This window comes from Eschrichtius robustus, chromosome 20, assembly GCF_028021215.1.
Source record: "Eschrichtius robustus isolate mEscRob2 chromosome 20, mEscRob2.pri, whole genome shotgun sequence".
NCBI lineage: Eukaryota > Metazoa > Chordata > Mammalia > Artiodactyla > Eschrichtiidae > Eschrichtius > Eschrichtius robustus.
Window position 1 is genome coordinate 38,661,924 of NC_090843.1, and position 8,288 is coordinate 38,670,211.

The following is an 8,288-nucleotide window of genomic DNA, read 5'->3' on the forward strand; positions in this document are numbered from 1 at the left end:
TTATTGTCTTTTTTACACTGTAGACTTTTCTTGCATGTTTGGTGTTTCCTCATTTGGTGTTCACCTTTGCCGTTGAGATTCCAATTCAACTTTATGCTTCCTTAGAGGAGGTGTGGGAGCTACTGCTGAGGTTCACTGTCCCCCGGTTTCCAGTGAGAGCAGGTGGGGCCATGGTGCCATTAGCCAGGCCTCCAGGGGCCGTCTCTTGCATCACCTGACCTAGGAACTGCCTTGTGTATCTTCCTGAAGCTCCCACAGTCACTCTTCTAATCTCAGTGCAGATTGCTCTACCTCTGGTGTATGTGTGTGTGTGGTCTACGTTGGCTAATTGGCCCGACTACTTTCCTACTCTCATGAGAGATGCCAGAGATAGATAACCTCTGAGCGTGGATCATCTGTACTGTTTCCCATCTTTACAACTGCGTTCTTCCACAGGAGTCCTGACCTCTAGCTTTCTCTGAAGTTTATCTCATCTGTTTGCTGTCTGTTTCTGGGCCACAAAGTATAACAATTCTTATGTGGAAATCCTTATGCTTTAATTCTTATGTATGTGCTTAGGTTCATATATTTTACACATTTAAAATATAAAATATGATTTATTTATAGTAGTATGTATACATATGTATATGTATATGTAGTCAGCTTAGCTGCCATTTTGAAACCAGTATCTCTACTTCCTTTCTTTCAGCCCTTCAAATATTTGAAGATCATTATCACATTCTCCCTTATTCTCTCCTCCTTAGTCTAAAAGTATCATGTTTCTCTAATTCTAACCTCCAATAATTTTCTGACTTTTTATCACCATAAACTCCTTTCTCTATTCCAGTAGACACATAAGATTCATTCAGTAGCACTATGTGGATCCCAGTGTGAGAGGAATACTCAGAGTACAATGGGACTATTACTTCTTGTAATGCATATATTTGTTCTCTACTGCTAAGTCTGGTTTATCTTTTTAACCACATATTTATACTACTGGCTCCTCATAATCCATTTCCTTTCCATTCCTCTTCCACATTTTAAATACATAAACTCTGCCAAGCAACAGCTGCCCCTCCTCTACTTGTGTAATTGATCACTAACTAATACGAAAGACTTCACATTAGTATCTACTGAGTTTTACCATGTTAATTTTAAGTTCTCCACACCCTCTTGAAGTGTGTCAGGCTATGCAGAAAGAGTAGCTTCAGTTTACTCTTACTTTACTAAATTGACTATCCTCTGATATATTGATCCTTGGAGAATTGTTTCCTTCCATCTATGGAAGATTTTTTCCTCTCGTTAACTTTTCAGAGAGCATACTATAATATCTTCTTTCGCTGAATCCCATTTTTACTCCCTGGGATTGTGTCATCCATTTATTCAAAAAAGATTTATCAAGGGCCAACTCTGTGCCAAGAGTCACACTGGGCATTAGCTACACAGAGAGAAACAAACATGGTTCTTGACTTCATGGAACTTATGGTATAATATTCACAGTTGTATAATTGTTTGTAGACTTAATATTATAATTGCTAGTTTTTATATAGTCAGAAGTTTATTTCTTTTTAAAGTACCAATCTTGACAAAGGAAAAACAGCACAATGTTAACTGTAGAATCTAGGTGGTGGATAGATGGGTGTTCACTGTACATTTCTTTCTACTTGTCCGTATATTTGAAATATTTCATAATAAAGTTTTGGGATACATTTTGCCTATTCTTCACAATCTATATTTCTTTTATAGAAATATAGCTATAGATAGCTTTACTTGCTTTTATGAACATCCAGATATCACAGCCTTGATTGCACAGAGTTCCTGGGAGAAACAGTAACATAATGGAAAGAATACACACAGTGAAGAAGGACTAGGACTCAAACTCGAAGCCCAGCACCTGCTGGCTCTGTGCCTCCTGACAAGTCACTTAATGTCTCTGAGCCTCAATTTTTCTCATCCCTTAAATGGGATAATATTCACACCCTAAGTTGTTGTGAAAAGTAAATAAAATTATATACATAATCACTTAGTATATTTAAAATGCATCTGCCCCTCTTCCACTACTTTCTTCACTTAGCCACCTTGCACATAACCATTATTTCCTTCCTTAAAAGTCTGAATTAAGTGATTAATACCCGTTCATCTTTTTTTCTTTCTTTAACTTTTGAAGAATAAAATTCTGTCACATCCATAACATATTATTAGATGTTTTTGTCTAGCAAATAATGGTGTCAGAAGAAGTGAATTCATCCATCACCATCAAATTTCTTTTTGTTCAGGTATGGGATTGATGTTAAGGAAATGCCATTCATATCCAGACCAAGGGGTCTGAAATTGCTTTATTGCCAGTGGCTGTCTTGATTTAGCATGTTTATGCTATTGTCTGCATGTCCTAATTCCTCTGTCTACAGTGTTATCTTTTCTTTACGAAACTGCAGAAGCCTTGCACTTCTTCAGAACAAGTTCAATGCTATGTCCTCCAGTAACATCTTCCTGAATCCCTTCCTCCAGGTTTTACTCATGATATTTCCTCTGTATCGTGTCATATCTCAAAATATTTTACATCATTTACTACTAGATGGTAAGCACGATGCAGCCAGAGGAAAGCACTCTTCTATCTTTCTATTCCCAGCGTACAGGACTGGGAACAGGCTGTAGGCACTTGTTAGAGATAATTCATGAATGCTGTGTGGATAAATGACTAGAGTTCATTGTCCTTGGGCATCAGAGTTCATCCTCTAAGAAATGAGAGAGATAGCCAGGTGCCTTAAAAAGTGTATTTGAGCACTAAAATGCTATGATTCTTAGATGTTGTATTATGCTACTCAAATGCAGTAGACTTTTAAAAAAATTATTCCAAGTATTAATCTTAATGCCAGAGCTTTCTGTATGGTCAGAAGCTTCTTGATTTTTTAAGCAACTGGGATTTGGATGCTTATACAGCCCCTTTCTCTGACTCTTTGCCTGTAATTGCACCACGGATATGGCTGAATTGATGTATCTATCATTCCTGACGTATCCCCCACTCTAAACAAACAAAAATTCTTCTCTTCATCTCTTTCACTTCCATATCCCAGATTACCTGGCTTAGAACACCCCTTCTGTCTTGACTCTGAAGAAGTTTGAGTGGATTCATGTATCCTGGAGGCTGCTGGGTCTCTGCATAAGTGTTAAGATGATGTTGGCTTTCAGACTTTCAGACGCTTTAATCCTCCAGCGGCGGCTGCGTCCAGTTGCTTGGAAGACATTGAAATTCTACCCTATAATATTGTGAGCTTCCACCAATTATTGGGGAGAATCAGCAACACTCAGGGAGGATGAGGAAGCATGTCAGGAAAGTGCAAAACCTCATATTTCACCCTTCACTCCTCACCCTTTAAGTTCCAGCCATGCTGAACGTATTTAATATGCTCAATTCTCTACACTGTCATTCAATACTTTCCCTGTACTTCACACACTCTTCAAATCCTCTCTACCTTCTTTGTCTGCTAAAGCTTATTCATCCTCTGAGTCTCAGCTGAAAATATCACCTCCTACAGGAGTCTCCTGATTCTCCTATTATAACGCTTACTACACTGTTTGGCAATTGTCTGATTATTGTGTGTTCTCTTCACTTACCTGTAAGATTCATATGGAAGAAGATGCCATCTTTCTTGTTTATTGTTGTATCCCTAAAGCTTAGTACAGTGCCTGACATATAGTAGTTGCTCCTGTATCTACTGAATGAATTAATGAATGTAGGAGTCCCTGCTGTCATGGGGATTGAAATGTTATAGGATACACAAGATAAGCACACAAATAACCAGTATATTCATGCCTCTTCTTTACAATTCCCAAGGAATCTGTGGAGTTAGCATTGTTTTTCCCTTTTTACAGAAAGGAAAATTTAGACTTAGAAGTTATATAAATTCCCAAGATGACTCTACAGGTAGAAAGTGGCAGAAATGGATTTAAACTCTAGTCTTCTGATAGCCAATTAAGTGCTCCCTACATAATGTTGCAACAATATGAAGCAAGTGTTACAAAATTTTACTTCATTTCATAAATGGGAGAATTCACTCCTAGATAAGATGACATTTGAGCTTGAATCTGAAAGATGAATCAGTTTTTTAAAAAGAATTATTTTCAATTACAAAAACATAATCAAACAACCCTTATGTGTTATAATAAATTCAACTAATACAGACATATTTAATGCAAAAGTCAAAGTTCACCTCAGTCTTGCTTTAACTACATTCCAAGATATAGCCATCATAAACCATATCTGTGTATATAGACATGATATGGTGGTTTTGTTTTATTTGTTTTAAAGGGAATCACACTATAAATACTGTTCTGCAGCCTCTTTCTTTTTAACTTCAGTACCACTTGGACAAACTTCCATCTGGTATATTTATACTTACCTACTGTACTTTTAACTGCTGCATTTCATTTCTTTGTAGGAATGATCTATAATTTGTTTAACCAATCTCCTGTTGTAGGCATTTAAGTGGCTTTTTGTTTTCTCTTCTATAAATATTTCTACAATAATTCTCTAGTATATATATCTCCTAGCTTTCATTAAAGATTTTCTGTCCATCAATTCCTAAAAATAGGATTTCTTGTGTCATGGGTTATATGCCTTTTAAATTGTGAACAAAACTGACAAAAATACACAGAATGTGAAAAGTTGGAAATGGGAGGGTAAAAAACATTCAAGGTGGGGAAAGTCACATAAACAAAGGTACTGAGAAGCATAAATCACAATCCTTTATTTCTCCCAAGAAGTTTCAGCATTTTGACCCTTTGTGTGAGCTCGAATGACAAATTCCAACTCTTGCCAAGTGACCACAAGCTATTTGTCAGTCTCTTTTTATCCTCCTCCTGTCCTTTCAGTGATGAACTCCCTAGAGATTAAACATTCTCATTAGCAATCTTACCACTAGACTCCCTGAGAACCAAAGTTTGCTGCCCTTTGTTTTTTTTTTTTTTTTTTAATAGATCTTTACTGGAGTATAATCGCTTCACAATACCATGTTAGTTTCTGTTGCACAGCAAAGCGAATCAGCCATATGCATACACGTGTCCCCATATCCCCTCCCTCTTGAGCCTCCCTCCCATCTTCCCTATCCCACCCCTCTAGGTCATCACAAAGCACTGAGCTGATCTCCCTGTGCTATGCTGCTGCTTCCCACCAGCCAACTATTTTCTTAATGACTCCTCACCACACACAGACCCCTCATTGTGCTATTCACAATTTCCAGATGAAACCAAAAGCTTGATTCAACTGTAGTCAAAGAAAAAGAATTCTGCACAATTCCACAAACATACACACACTAACACTCCACTTTCCACCAGCAACTGAAACTTAAAATTGAACGATCATGGCATGTGATGTTTCCAAAGAGCTACTCCCTTGCCTTCAGTTTTATTAAAGGCACAAACGTGCAGTTGCATTTAATGGTGTTTACTTGGAAGCATGCGATGTTTACACTTGGAAACGTATTATGCATCTTTCACCTTACAGTGAACAAACGGGCATTGTAATTTCATGTAGTCTAACTGCTTGCTTAAATTTATGTCTGCACTCAAATGAGAAAAATCCTTGAATATCAGACATCTTGGAATCCAAGGGACTTATTCATAGAGCATGTGGGGCTCTATTTATAAATGATTTATGTCTTTGCATAAAAGGGAGTGGGGGCTGTGTGTGTGTGTGTGTTGTTCAGAGAACCATCAACTGCCTCTCCTGAGTAATTTATACAAGATCAATATTTATCAAAGTGAGCCAAGAATTGTGCCATACTCTCTGAGTTCTAAATACTACATTTATAGTTCCTTTACCCATAGAAGGGAGCACGACAAATTGAAATGTTTGCACAAAACCTACTTAAAGTTGTTCTCACTTGGTTTCTGCTGCTTTAGATACAATGTGATGCTTTGGCTGAAACTGCAGATTTCTGTCATGGATGTTGCTTATGACTAACACATAGCAGGTATTCAAAAATGTATTTGTTGAGTAAATGAGTAAAGAGAAATAAGCAAACATTGTTGTCACTGCTCACAAAGGGAAAAGAGGGTTGCCCACTGAATGTATTATTTTAATATATCTTAACTGAGCACCTGCTAGGCATTTTGCATTGAATGAGGACACAGTTGTTACTTGGAATGATATTCTAGGCATATGTGTTAATAATTAAAAACATAATAATGAAAAATGCTATATTCTCTACTAAAGATTAAAAATGTGTTCTGGAGATCCAGAGGAAGGATCAACTAATTCTGCTCAGAGAAGTTTAGGAAAGATTAAGAGTCTGTAGGAGTTAAACAGGCTTGTGGTGAATGGGGAAGGGAATTTTAGGAGGAAGTAATGGCATGAACGAAAGAAACATAAAAGACCTTCAGATTGCAGAAATGGGATGTGTTGCCATGAGCGATTAGAGTACTTGTGTCAATAATGACAAGTCTGAACTTTTCCATTAGAATTGGATTGTAAAAGGCCTTACACACTCAACCAGTGAGCTGTTACCTTGTTCTGTAAGCAAGATAAGACTAATAGATTTTTAAACATGGAAGTGACATAATCAGATTTCCTGTAGTGATATATCTCTGGTGGCATAATCTATACTATATACATACCATCTGGTGGAGAAGGATAGAGAGGAGGTGACAAATGGGATTCCACTTGCTTCTCAAGTCTACTAGTGTCTCTATGGAATGCTGCTTTGAGAAGGACTTCAGAACTGCATCTGGACTCAGCAGGAAAGTCTCCAGTAATGTAAAGAAGTGATGCTTCTTATTAGTGTAAGAAGAGAAAGAAGAGAAAGTGGCAGCAGGCATAACCTAAGCATTTGCCATCCCAGCATTTGCAGGATGTTGGGAAAGTCTAGGTGAGAAATCATAAGTCCTAATTTATGGCAATCTCAGTGTGTAAGTGGGAGATGACAGGAGCATATTTAAATATTTTATACTATATATATACTAAATACATTAAACATGCTAATAAACATTTTATATATATATACACATATATATGTGTATATATATATATATGTATATGTATATATATATATATATATATATATATATATATATTATATATATACATATATATATATACTCTTGCATATAGAGGACTTCATGAATCATGTGAGTTTTAAGATAAAAGGATAGAGGATAACTTTATAAAGTTTGTAGTTTAAGACAGGATCCTGGGTAAAGCAGCCATCATTAATTAGAAAGGAAATACAAGCAGGAAAGTAAGTTGAGAGTGGTAAGGAGGTGAAAAGGAAGGTGATGACTTCATTATTGGGCATAATAATTTCTAGGTGCACAGAGGCTATCCAGAGAGAGGTACTCAGTAAAGTGTTTGAAGTCTGGGGTTGAAGCCCAGATGAATGTTCTGGAATAGAGATATAATTCTATTTATAGAATCTTGGGATTCTTCAGAATATGGGCAGCATTTCATGCACTGCATGGATATTATCTCTCAAGAAATCCTGATGAACACCAACATTTAAATAATGGACAGAAGACAAGGAAGATCCATGTGGATGATTTAAAACATCCACAAATAGTATTTACAACTTGAGAAAAATATGTAATTGTCTCTCAACCTTTCATTAGTACACACATGGAGAAACAAAAGGGATTTTTATTTTTGACCCTGAAGGACTAGCTTGTTTCAGATGAACTATCCTGCAGAGAATAACTGGAAAAGGTAGATTAAATTTTTTACAATCTTGTTGAAAACATGGGAAACCTACAGAGAAAGTGGTGATTTAGGGGCTAAAAAATCCAGGGATAAGTGCAAATAGATGAGCTTGATATTAAGGCTTTACATTTCCTCTAGAGGTTTTTGCTAACTTATAAGTCAAAGCAAAGAAGCTGAGGAGCTAAGCAGAGTTCAGGCAGTCTTATGGAGGCTGTGAAGCAAAATATAGAATTCAGAACCTCCCAAGGAACAGATGCTTTGTAAATACCACAGATTTTCAGATGGTACCAGGGCCAGGACTAGAGTGAAGAAAATTAAGTGTGTATGGTACAAAGTTTTAGGAGAACTCACTTGTTAAATCCTGTACCCTGCATGCCTCACCCCATCCTGACTCTTTGAGGACACTTGAAGTGTTATCTACAAGTAGTAAACAAAATCTGGAGTTAGATCGTCCTTTACAAAGGCCAGTTCTAAAAGAGATCAATCCAAAATTGTACCATGACCTGCCTCTACTATAGTTGCCTGATAGAGGTAAAATTTTATCCTCTCTGTAGGAAAAGAATATCATCTGAAAACTCATATTAAACTATACTTTTTTCTGACAAGATGCCTTTCAAGA